At 36.0% G+C, this 13,139-nt stretch overlaps 1 non-coding gene across 1 annotated transcript; it reads right to left on the bottom strand.

The window, feature by feature from the left end:
* Window positions 1–237: 237 nt before the first annotated feature.
* LOC123459628 lies at window positions 238–344 on the bottom strand. The gene has a single exon (XR_006636387.1). It is a non-coding gene; the product is annotated as a U6 spliceosomal RNA (small nuclear RNA).
* Between the last annotated feature and the right edge of the window lie 12,795 nt (window positions 345–13,139).

Below are 13,139 nucleotides of genomic sequence, written 5' to 3'. Positions count from 1 at the left end.
TGAGTGCTTCTCCCACAGTGCATAACATACAACCCCATGGGGAATACCTGAAATCCCACTGAGAAGGGCCCCCTGTGGAATGGGGCAGAGGGGGGAGAAAAGACAGCACCAACACATCATGTATTCATGCAAAGTATGTTCTTAATGTAAAAAATAAATAAATAAATAAAGTAACTATTCTTGAGTTCCACCATACTTGGTTGACTCAATTTCCTTTCCTTTTTTTTTTTTTTTTTTTTAAATATGGAACACTTCACGAATTTGCGTGTCATCCTTGAGCAGGGGACATGCTAATCTTCTCTGTATCGTTCCAATTTTAGTATATGTGCTGCCGAAGCGAGCACCCTTTCCTTTTTTTTTTGAGGTAGGATCACACTTTTATCTTTTCTTTTCATGCTTATTTACTTATTCATACAGGGGTATTTATTTAATTTTTTATGTTCATTAATATTATTTTTGTGTTTTTGTGGTTCTGGGTAGTAAATCCAGAAGTTCACAAATGCTACACAAACATCCTTTCACTAAGGTTTATCCCCAGCCTCTTCTTACTTTGTTTTTTGAGACAAAGACTCACTAAGTAGCCCAAGCTTGTCACTCTGTTTTCTAAGCAAATCTTGCTCTCACAATCTCACTACCTCAGCTATCAGAGCAACTAGTACAGTAGAATTGCAACAGTCGATGCAAGACCACAGGGGATGCCTAGTGCAAAGTATATTAGGAAAGGTGATGCTAAATCCAATGGCTGAGACTTAGGGTTAAATGCAGAAATGCAAGAGTCATTTTGTCTATTTAAAATGCTTTTGGTCAAGATGTTTGGAATTTTGAGTATTGTGTCCAATGGAATTTAATATCCCAGATAAAATGCACAAATAATATAGATTATTTTTCATGAAATACTCACCAAATGAAGAAAATGTGAAGTCTATTTTCAAATTTTATAATAATCTTATTTAGAAGTAAAAAAAAGATTCAAACTCATAGAAAGGTAATTTTTCTAGATTAATAACTCAATTGTTTTATTTAAAGTGAAATAAATTTATCTTATTCCAACATAGATCTAGGTTCTATATAAAATTTTTATATATAAATAGATGGCATGAAAATGGTTCTGAAATAAATATATTCCCATATATTCATCACAATTTTTATGTGTGTATATAGCATGTGTGAAGTAGTGTGTGTGTGTATGTGTGTGTGTGTGTGTGTGTGTGTGTGTGTGTGTGTCTGTACGTATGTATGGTAAGCATTTGTATAATGCATGAAAGTGTGTGCATGTTCTGTGGGCATAGGTGGAGGATGGTAGACAATGTAGATTGTATCATCATTCTCCTGGTATCCCTGAGTTTGAGTTTCTCATTGAAACCCAAGCACTTAAGAGTCTGAGGCATAAGGGTTTGAGTTTGAAGTCAGCTTGGGCTACAGAGGAAGTTTTAAGATCCATTATCAAAGAATGTAATAAGTGTAAAACAACAACCAACGTTGTTTCAATTACTAATTATCTATCTATTGAACTATCTAATATTTATTATCATTTCTATTTGTTATACAAGGTGACTGATTTTAAAGGTAGGAAGCATTTATATTTGGCACAAAGTTTCAGAACTAACTCCATGGTTTCTTGAGTCTGTTGATTTGGGATCCTGTTGATTTGGGACTTAATTGATGTGCAGTAGGCCACCATGAAAAGGGAAGGAATGGGAAATGATAGGAGAAGAGGACAAAGGACAGGTGGCAATGGAGGTAGCCAGAATCTCCACATCTTCTCTCAAGATATGTTCCTAAGACCTGATGCATTTTCATTAAGCTTCTCCTCCTAGAAGTTCCACCATCTTCCAACAGTGGGCTGCTACCTAAGCCTTTGACACAAGGAGTTTAAGAAACTTTTAAGATTCAGACATGAGCAGTATTTCTTCAGTTTGTCTATCTGTGATTGCATATATGATTATCTATGTGTGTGAATTCTCATGTAAGAAGAATTAAAAAGATATGAGAGCATTTCAGGTACCCTGTTCATTGAGCAATATATTTTCATCATCTATGCACTTATCACTGGGAAAATCATCATCAAAGTCAGTCAAATTGCTTAAGAACCATATATTAATTTATAATGTTATATATGGCTTACATGTCATATCACATATTAAATATTTCTGTTACATTTTCCTATGATACAACTGAACACTTTTTAATCACTTTATAAATTTTCATTTTGTAGGACTTTAATCAGCACAAAATTATGCTTCATGTATTTATCTAATACAAAAGGCCCTATATTAAACATTTTATAATGTGTGTTCATGTTTACTTATGGTCTTGTCATAGATTTGAAAACTGGAGCTGTTGGCTTAAATATCTGTTGATACTTTATACATATTGTCAGAATTTATAGAAAAGAATGATTCCAACTTTTACTGCTACCAAGACCATGAGAGTTCTTAGCTTAAACCTTATGTGTCTCTATGACTTCACATTCTTTTGAAGTTTTAATTTATAGAGCATTTAAAACATTATCTTTTCTTTTCTGGTAGTATTTTTATGTATTTTTCAATTATGTGCACTTTTTCTTATTCATATTTGGTCATGAGTGTAGCATTTTGCATATTGAGTATATATTATTATTCATGTTATTTCAAATTAATGGTCATATTAAATTTTATTTTTGGAGCACTTTTAGTTTCACAGCAAAGTTGAGTCACTAATACAGAGATTTTTTTATTTCCCTCCACTGGCTAGATAAACAAATATCCCCATCTATCAAAATTACATAACAAAGTGCATAGGTGCCATTGGTGAAACTACATTGACATCATTTCATTCTTAATTATCACCAAATAAAATATTAAATTATCTGTCCATTATATTCTTATTTATTTATGCAACAATTGAATGATATCTTGGGTCCCCTCTAAGTTTTGTTAATTATGAGTAAGTGTCTCGTAAAGACTGTTTTTTTCCGTTGACATTAATTTCAACTAATGTGCATAAATGCCAAGGAGTGCAATCACTGGATCAAATGATAATACGCGTAATTTATTTGACACTTCCAAAGCTCCATGAGAAGAGTTTATATTCCTTGATCCCCACCAGCAATGACTGACAGTTCTTGTTAGCTCACATGCTCCCTAGCAGTTGGTGCTATCATTGTTCTTGAAGTTAGACCAATATAGTAAAGTTAGACCAATATAGTAATTATGTGGTGATATCTTGACAGATTTACAACTCCTGAGGGACCCATATTATTGAGCATATTTTCATGTGTTCATTGTTCTCTAAACTTCTTGTAGGGAGTCTGATAGTACCTGGTATTCTCCTAGAGTGGCCATTTTTTTTCCTTCTTGAACTTAAATGTTCTTTGTATTTTGGGTGCATGTTTTAACAAATGTGTCTTTAGTAAACACTTCCTTCCAAGTGACTATTTCTGCCCTATCCAATCATTCATTTAACAATGTTGATGAACTCACTAAAGGGAGAAGTTAGCAGAAATGTAAGCAAAGGGACAGATTGGCAAGGGTGGAAAAGTTAAAATGAGGTCTGAAGAAGGGAATGGAAGAAGGAAGTGTTAATCAAAACTTAGGATGCAGAGCTGGAGAGATAGCTCAGCAGTTAAGACACTTGTCTGCAAAACCTAAGGACCCAGATTCAATTGCCCAGTACCCATGTAGAGCCAGATGCATAAGGTAGCACATGTTTCTGCTGTTCCTTTGCATTGGCTAGAGGTCCTTATGTGCTCATTTTCTCCCCTCCCCTACTTTCTCTCAAATAAATAAATATATTAATTTAAATAAAAGCATGTGTCATCATGCCTGGCAAATTATTAAAAAAAAAAAAAAAACTTAAGATGCCATGAGAAAACTTTCTCATTTATTTATTTATCTATCTATTTATTTATTTTGAGACATGGTCTGATGTAGCATAGGCTGGCATGGAATGTTTTGTGTAGCTGAGATTAACCTTGAACTGCTGACACTCCTGCTTCCAACTCTTAAGTGTTGAGATTACAAGTGTGCACAGTGGCTCAGTGCTATTAGCATTACACATGGAAATACTCAGTAGTTTGCTATTTTACAAATGCTTAAATAATAATTTCAGTCCTTTTGAAAAAAAACAGTTAAATTTATTTCTTAATATTCAGGCTTTCTTACTGTAGTTTAGGTCAGTATTATCACCCAAAGTTCATCTGTTGTGACTTGCTGTAGCTTTTCTCTGAAGACTTACCTGAAAAAGGCATGGTCACGCTTTTCCCACTGTTGGGAAGTGGCGAAAATAAATTGGAGAGGAACAGTTGAGGGAAGTGTATCACTGTGACTCTACTTCCAAAGATTCTTTTACTCTCTTCAATTCTTCTCTCTCTCTCTCTCTCTCTCTCTCTCTCTCTCTCTCTCCCTCTTTCTTCTCCTTCTTCTTCTTCTTCTTCTTCTCCTCCTCCTCCTCCTCCTCCTCCTCCTCCTCCTCCTCCTCCTCCTCCTCCTCCTCCTCCTCCTTCTTCTTCTTCTTCTTCTTCTTCTTCTTCTTTCCTCTCTTCTCCCTTCTCTATTCCCTCGCCCTTTTTCCTCATCCTCCTTCTCTCTCCCTTTTTTCTCTTTCACTCTTCCTCTTCTCTCTCCTTTCCTTTAATTAGAATGCATGAAGTTAACAGCTTTGCCCTCCCATGTGTTCTAGTGATCTACTTTACTATAGGCTCAGAAACAATGGACCTAAGTAACCAAATGCTAAAACCTATGAAATTATAAACTTATAAAACAAATCATTCCTCCTTATAAAGTTTTTTTCTCTCAGGTCTTTTATTACAGTGATAGAAATCTTATTAATGCATTCCTCTATCCTTTGTGAAAACATTCATGTATGTTTTCTTTACTACACACTCCAAACTATTAAACAAATAAATAAATTATATGAAACAGTATTCACTTTAAAGTATATTTTTTAAATTGTCATTTACATACAAATTCCAAAGAAAATTGTACAATTTATATATGTATACCTTAATTAAAACATATTAACTGGGAGCCTAATATATGTTGGATACTAATTATTGATGTTCAACACATAGCTACAAATAAAATAAATCTTCTATAGTCTTTTATCTTACAACAAAACAGATAAGAAAATAGAGATGAAAACAGAGGTTGCATGGTGCATGAACACACACACACACACACACACACGTATGTATGTATGTATTTATATATGTATGTGTGTGTGTGTGTATCTTGATTTTTGTATTAGCCAAGTACATGTGTTATACAATTACTATACAATGCAAAATGTGATGTAGAAATTATGAGAAGTTCATGTTGAAGGGAAGGATGTAGTGAGGTAGAGAATGGAAAGTGTTAAATGGGCACCAAACTTGGCAAATCTATGTGTGATCTTTTCAATTTCATTCAACTAGCTACTTAAAATATTTCTTTCTGTGCAATCTGAACTAGAACCTGCAAGAAAGTCATAAGAAAGGATGGTCAGGAATTATTTTTTTCAAATACTTGAAATATATAATTTCACTTACTTTTGGCTTAAAGATTCTATAACTGCACATATCAATGGGGAAAATTATCCTGTTCAAAACCAAGTAATTTATTTTTTCTACTTTTACAATTACTTGCCTTTGTCCTTTGAGACTTGTTAATAAAGTAACTAACTGAATATATTTCTTTAACCTATTTAATCATCCATGTTTTTCAGTGACCTTTATGGTCATTTTCTCTTTCCACATGTAGTACATATTCTATCATCACTTGTGTGTGTGAACACACACACACACATAGAGGCATGCATGCACACCCCCACACACATCTATTTACTTGATAGATAATATCTCACAAGAGTTATAAGCTTTCTTAGAGCATTTCTAATTGACCTATCTTAGAGCTCACCGATTCCTTCATGTGACTATACTATTGAAGCTTTCCATGAAATTTTCACCTTCATCTTTGTGTTCTTCAGATCTAAAATTCTTATTTATAAAATTTTATGACATCTATGCTCTTTGAACTTCTAATTTTGTTCCCATAGCTTGATTTCATTTAATCCTGTGTGGGTGTGTGTGTATTCTCCTATAGCTCACTGAATTTAAGGTAATTATTTTGAAAATTTGTAGATAGATATATCTCTATTTCATTAGGAATATTTTCTAATTCTTTATTTATTTCTTTATTTTTCAGTATGACATTTCTTGGGTTATTCTTATTGTGGCCATACATTAATGTCTGGACATTGGAACAAGTGGGAATCTTAAATACTTTAAAAAATGACTTAACGGCTAAAATACTTAGCTGCTCATCCTATGTATAGATTATATGCCAGTTGACTCATGAAGTTTAGGGAAGTCCACAGTGGGTGAATTCTGGAAAGTTAATGGGTGGTTGAGTCTGGTCTCTTGATCCAAATTGTCAACCTGAAGTCTGGATTCATGGAAGTATTCTAGTCCCTGGGAGTCTGGTGGTGTTTCTGAGGCTGGGTCATGATAAAACCCTGGATCTGAGAGGGCCAGCTGGAACTGCACTTGTTCTAGAGTGTGAGTCCTACACTTTCATTAAAGTAGCATTATAACTACTGGACTAGGTCATGAAATCAGGTGTAATACTGAATTTTTGGTAAAATTAAATTATTTGTTATGGCCAATTACATGGTTATCTGTCAGTTTACCAACTAATATAATCAGAATGAATCTCTGAAATTTTATTTCTTGGAAACTTAATTTCCAAAGCAACCATGTTTTGTGGTGGAGTCCAATAGAAAGTCTTGGTGGAGGTATGAGGAATCAACACTCTGGAATAAATAAATGCAGATATAAATGTGGCTACATACATGGGTTCATCTTCCTCCTGTAGTCTACCTTATAAGGAACAAGAATCAAAGCTCTTACTAAGTGCCGATGCCTTAAAAGACCCCCGTGTGCTAGAACTTTCAGGATGTATTTCTACTCTAAATTCCCCATTAGGTATGCATGCATATTAGCACAGAACAAAGATACTAGTCAAAGAATATATTCAAATAGCAAGTGCATGCTGGAGAGAAGGCTTAGTGATTAAGTTGCTTGACTGAGAACACTACAGACTCATGTTTGACTTTCCAGATCCCACATAAGCCAAACACACAAAGATGAAGCAAGTGCAATATTGCACATGCCCACTAACTAGGTGGTGCAAATCTGATGTTCAATTGAAGTGGCTGAGGCCCTGGCATGCCAATTCTCTTTCTCTTACTGTCTCTAAAAAATAAAAAAAAAAATAATTAGTAAATACATATGAATAAATACATGCATAAAAATGAAAATGTAGCCAGGTATGGTGGCATATGACTATAATCCCAGCATTTGAAAGGTAGAGGTAGGAGGATCACTGTGAGTTTAAGGCCAGCATGAGACTATGTATTGAATTCCTGGTTACCCTGGGCTAGAGTGAGACCCTAACTTAAAGAAACACAAAAGCAAAAGCAAAAACAAAACAATTAAAATATAAATAATACTGCCAGCAAGGCTAAAGAAAAATATGGTTCAATAACAACAAAGTAGCTTTATTAAACATTATCCTTTCAGTAGGACTTATAAGAGTTTATGTTTGAATAACAAAACATTCCTAACAAAGTTACATGTAAATCTTACTACTGATATTTTTTAGATATGTAATTTCTTCAGCAAATGATGGTATTTTTATTTAAGTAATGTAGGCATGCATTAATATATTTGACTAGTTTTTGTTTTTCAAGGTAGGGTTTCACTTTAGCTTGTCTTTTATAATTCTTGACATATTTTAAATATATTTTGTGTATTTATTTGAGAGAGGAAAAGCAGCAGAGATGGGGTGGATGGAGAATGGGAACACTAGGGCCTCCAGCTACTGAAAATGAACTCCAGATGTATGTGCTCCCTTGTGCATCTGGCTTACGTGGGTCCTGGAGAGTCAAACCAGGATCCTTTGGCTTTGCAGGCAAAAACCTGCAAAAAACTGCTAAGCCATATCTCCAGCCAACTCCTTATATTTTTCAACATAAAATTTAAACCAAGTGAAAACACAATTCATTATAATATAATATACTTGCATATTACAAGAATTTTTCCTAATTTTAAGATTTTTGAGATTTTCATAATTTATAAAAATATACTATCTTTCCAATTTTAAAGTCAAAAATTATATATTGTAAATTTTGATATATTTGTATTTAGATAGAGATATGGATAAAGATTAGGCACATAACTATAGATTGGGTATAAATAGATGTATTTGGATACATTCTTACTGTACCTAATGCATTGGGATTGGAAGTATTGTCATGTAATAAAATCAGTGTGTTTGTTTAGGCTTGCCTGTACACATGTTTGATGAGCATAAAAGGGATGATGTGTCTGATTACAATTCAGTACTTGGTTATTAGTGTTCGAAAGTTACTGACCTTCTAAAATGAAGAAACATTTCACATATAACTCTGTATTATTGCTTATCAGAACATTTTTCTCAGTCGTTTTAATATGGACCTTAGAGGGAACACCTGAATCAAAGGGCCCTAGAGAGGGTGAGATGAAACCTAACCTCAAATTTTTCCTGTTTAGCTTTCTTCTCTCTATCTTTTTCTTTTTTTCTTTGTCTTTGGTGCTGGTCTGTAATTCCATGTACCAGGATATGGTCTACATCCACAATGAGCTGTTGATAAGAAAGAACTACTGTATCTCCTAAAACAAGACAGACTTCTGTCAGAGCACTTGATTACCCACCAAAGTTTAGTGGTAAGACTCTACTGCTGAAGACACCATGCACTGTTGGCACTAACCATGGAGAGACATGGTTGGAATTGGGAGAAGAGCCAGTACCAAGACAATTAGCCCATCTAGTGCTGGAAGATTGGACATGAGCTACCAGGGAAAGTAGCCAACATCAGTCCAAGCAACTCAAAGTCTAATTAATTCAGAAGCAAACAAACTGACATGATGCTCACACAAGTGTAGTAGTGGCACATAGGCATGGTGGGTTATAAAGTGCTCTTGGATTGACTAACAGAGATGTTCAGTGGAAAGGAAACCATATATGGAACTGGGAAACAAGTCAAAATCATATTTAGATAATGATTCTGCTTCCATTGTCAAGCTTCCACTAACCTTAGACTAAGAGAGTCTACACCCTTTTCATTCTTTCTTAATTAATAATGGTTATCCCGTTTAACTGCTGCTGACTTCATTCTCTGTTGGAGAATCTGCTTCTCTTTTTAGATGGGAGCTGGACATGAGGAGCTAAATGACCCAGCTGAAACTACAGAGGAATTAAGGAAATGAATAAGAGTGCTGCTTTCAGTGAATCTGATGTCAGCACTAGGGTGATGGCGATAGATACTGACGACAGTCAATCCCTATGAAACCAGAGATACAGAGGGTCCTAATTGCCCATCACTGAAATAGATTTAAAATGCTCCCAGCATGGCTCAAGGAATTTTGCAGAAGAGGGGGTGGGAAGATTGTTAGAGCCACAGTTGGGTCATTTTGCAAAGAGACCTTCTCTCACACCCCACATAATGCATGACCCACAATCCAGATGGAGTTGATCTGCATCCTAAACAAGGAAGGCCTCTTTCAAAAAAAGGGCCAGGGAGGAAGGAAAGGATAGTACCAACATGTGTTGTTTACATACAAAATATATCCATACGTAATAAAAACTGTTGCTTAAAAAATATATATCCTTCTATTGGGTTATATGTTAATAGTCTTTAGCAGAGAGTTCTGAGGTTCGAGGCTTGATTCTCCAGTACCCACATTAGCCAGATGCACAAGGGGGTGCACGCATCTGGAGTTCTTTTGCAGTGGCTGGAGGCCCTGGTGCACCCATTCTCTCTGTCTCTCTATCTGCCCCCCCCCCGTGTGTGTGTGTGTCTGTCACTTTCAAATAAATAAATAAAAATAAACAAAAAAAAATTAAAAATATGTTAAATAGGTAAAAGAAGTGTACAGATGCAAGCATATGGATTTATTGTGTTCATAGTATTCATGATGGACTATTAAACATTCTGTTGGAGAAATGGATATAAGTGGGATAGTCTGTAATAGATTTTCCTGCCAGTGAACTGTAAATTTGCTATATGGTAAACCCAACTAGACAAAACAAAGGACATTTTGGGTGTTTCCATGGGAGACATAGAAGAAGAATTCATTAACAATCATGCATGTGCACAAGCATAGTACTAACTTCATGCACATTTGTGCAAGTAACTGACATGGTGTCACAATAATAAAATGCAAATTTATAGCTAAACTACTTTACTAGTCATTAATAAACAATTTCCCATAGTAAGGCTATTTTAAATAAATGTTATGCAAATGTGTTGGAGTAAAAGAATTAAGCAAACATGCTAAAGTCTCAAATAAAATAAATGTGACTTGGACACAAACACTTTCTGGTTATTTATTTACTTGTCAGATCCTCTGACCTATGTTAGCAGAAACTGCTATTGTGTTTGAATGTAACAAAGATAGAATAAATCTACATAGTTTACCTATATTTTGAAATCATGAGTATAAAATGGAATACAAGCAAATAAGCCACATTGTTTTCACATAGGCTCTCCCCATGCAGTCCAGGAAGATTTGAGCTCACTTTGTAATACCGGCTAGCTTCAAATGAATAATTCTCATGACTCTAGTTCCTAAGAACTAAGTGAGCTGAGAAGTGCAAGCCACCATGCTCCACTCATGGGGTTTTGAAACTATGACTTTCTTAATAAGCACATATGCTCTCTCTCTCAACACTCAACCCCTGTATATATAAACACAAACAAACATGCATGGTTAGGTGAATCTGTGTGGACAGAAAATCTGTTAACTATAGGTAAGGCACTTGTGATACATGAATAAACACAACTGACTGAACCATGTGTGGCCCAGTGACACATTCACCAATGCAAACTTCACCTCACATGATGACTCATAGAACCTGCAATCCTGGAGTTACTTGTACTACTTTGTAGTCAGTTCTACTAAACAGAGTCATCTCTCAACATCTATTATTTATTGATTTTAGAAACTTAAGGAGGAAAAATGTGTTTCTTATTACATTTGGAGCTTCCTGATATTTGTAAGTTTCTTTAGCTTCTGAAATCTTACTAACCTCCTTCTTCCCTCTAGCAGGGAAGGTTTCAATTTGGAAGAAATCACTATACAATATGACAGGAAAATAAAAACATGTCTATCTGGAAAGAGAAGGAAAACTAGTGAGAATGCAGGGGAGATAGGAGAGGGTAGTGGTTATGGTCCAAGTGTATTACAGACTTGAGACATGAACAAGTGCTTGCTGGAGCAGATAGTTACTGCAAAGCCTGCTCACTGGGAGCAGGTACACACCAGAAAGGGAAAGCCTGCTCAGTAAGGACAGGTATGCACAGGTGAACACACTGTCCTGCCTCAGCTACCTCCACTCTTTTGGCACCAAGCCATGCTTGCGGCCACTTCCATGTTCTGGTGTTTTTGCTCCAGTTGCCTCCACAGACAAATACCTACAAACCAGCCACCTCCAGGGACCCTTGGTCAGAACTAACTGGTCTGTGCATCCTGGCTCCACCTTCCCCCATCCCACTATCAACTGCATAGTCAACAGGCATCACAGCCACCTCCTTGGGCCCTTGGTCCTGCCCCAGATGGGGAGCACAAGAGTATCTGGCAAGCACCTGCTGGGGGGTATTGGTGCACCTCCACAACCTGTTCAGCTGAGATACAGTGGAGGAGTAGCAGTTCTTGAGCCTCATGGGCAAGGCATAGCTCTGATCACAGGCTGACAAGATTATGGACCTCCAAACAAGTTCCTTTACCAGCTACCAGCCCAGAGCTTCTGGCACACCTGCAACCTTCACAACCTGCACATCTCTGGTTATAAATGCATCCCACTCCCATTCCTTGCAAACTTATAATACAACATGCACTGAAGTTCTTACAAGGGCACACAGAGAAGGGTAGATCCCAATACACACATGCACACATGCAGGCACACACACACACACACACACACACACACACACACACACACACACATGCACACATGCATGAAAACAAAAGGAGAAATCTTCACCAAGGTTGCGTAGTCCCAAAGTGGAAGCCTCCAATGAAAACATGCAGGAAACAACAGAAAATGAATCCCAAAATGAAAGAACAATAAGCAATGTGACCCCGACCAAGGGAATTGCTAAACTGGCAGCAAATCATCAAAAACAAAATAACAATCACATAAAGGAAATGCCCACAGTCTTCATCAGTAGGTTAACTTAATTGAGGAAACCTGAGAGACCTCAAAAGCGAGATGAACAATTTGGAGACGAAACAAGAAGTAAAGGATCTCAGTAGCCAGCTGATTAAGCTCAATGAAGACAGGATCAAATGTAAGATTGAATTTTAGGAAACATGAAGAAAACCAAACCTTGACCTAAAATTAAAATTCAAGAAAGAGATTGACATGATGCAGAAAAATGCAACTGAGGGTTGGAGATATTTCTTAGTGCTTAAGTTGCTTGCCTGCAAAGCCAAAGGACGGAGATTTGATTCCCAGGACCCATGTAAAGCAGCCAGATGTACAGGTGGTACATGTGTCTGGAGTTCATGTGCAGTGGCTATCTATTACCTATCTATCATCTGTCTATCTCATCTACCTCTCTCAAATAAATAACATAAAATAAAAAAGTTATTTTTTTCAAATGTAACAAAAACTATCCAAAAGATATATTTTTCTAAATTTCTTTAGAAGCACTCACAAACAGTTGATATTGCAGAGCACAGAATCTCAGATCTGGAAGACAAGTTAGAAGAAATTGATTGGGTGTCACCAAATCTTTGAAAGTTCCAAAAATCGTGTGAACAGAATGTGGGTGAATTGTGGATAACCTGAAATTACCAAACATCTGGACCATTGGTATACCAGTAGGGGAAGCTAAAGGCATCAGAACATATTCAACAAAGTTATTGCAGAAAATTTCCTCAGTCTCACAAAGAAAGGCCCACTCAGACATAAGAACCTCACAGGACACTAAACAGGACTAAAGAATAAACTCTCCAGGGCACATTATATTTAAAACTCTAAGCAATAAAAGCAAAGCGAAAGTGCTAAAAGCAGTAGCAGAAAAACAAGTCATTATATTCAAAGGAAATTCCATCAGAGTTACCTCAGATTTTTCAG

The sequence above is a fragment of the Jaculus jaculus genome, chromosome 3, assembly GCF_020740685.1.
Source record: "Jaculus jaculus isolate mJacJac1 chromosome 3, mJacJac1.mat.Y.cur, whole genome shotgun sequence".
Classification (NCBI taxonomy): domain Eukaryota; kingdom Metazoa; phylum Chordata; class Mammalia; order Rodentia; family Dipodidae; genus Jaculus; species Jaculus jaculus.
Note: the sequence above shows the minus strand (reverse complement) of the source record. Positions and strands in the feature narration are given on the sequence as shown.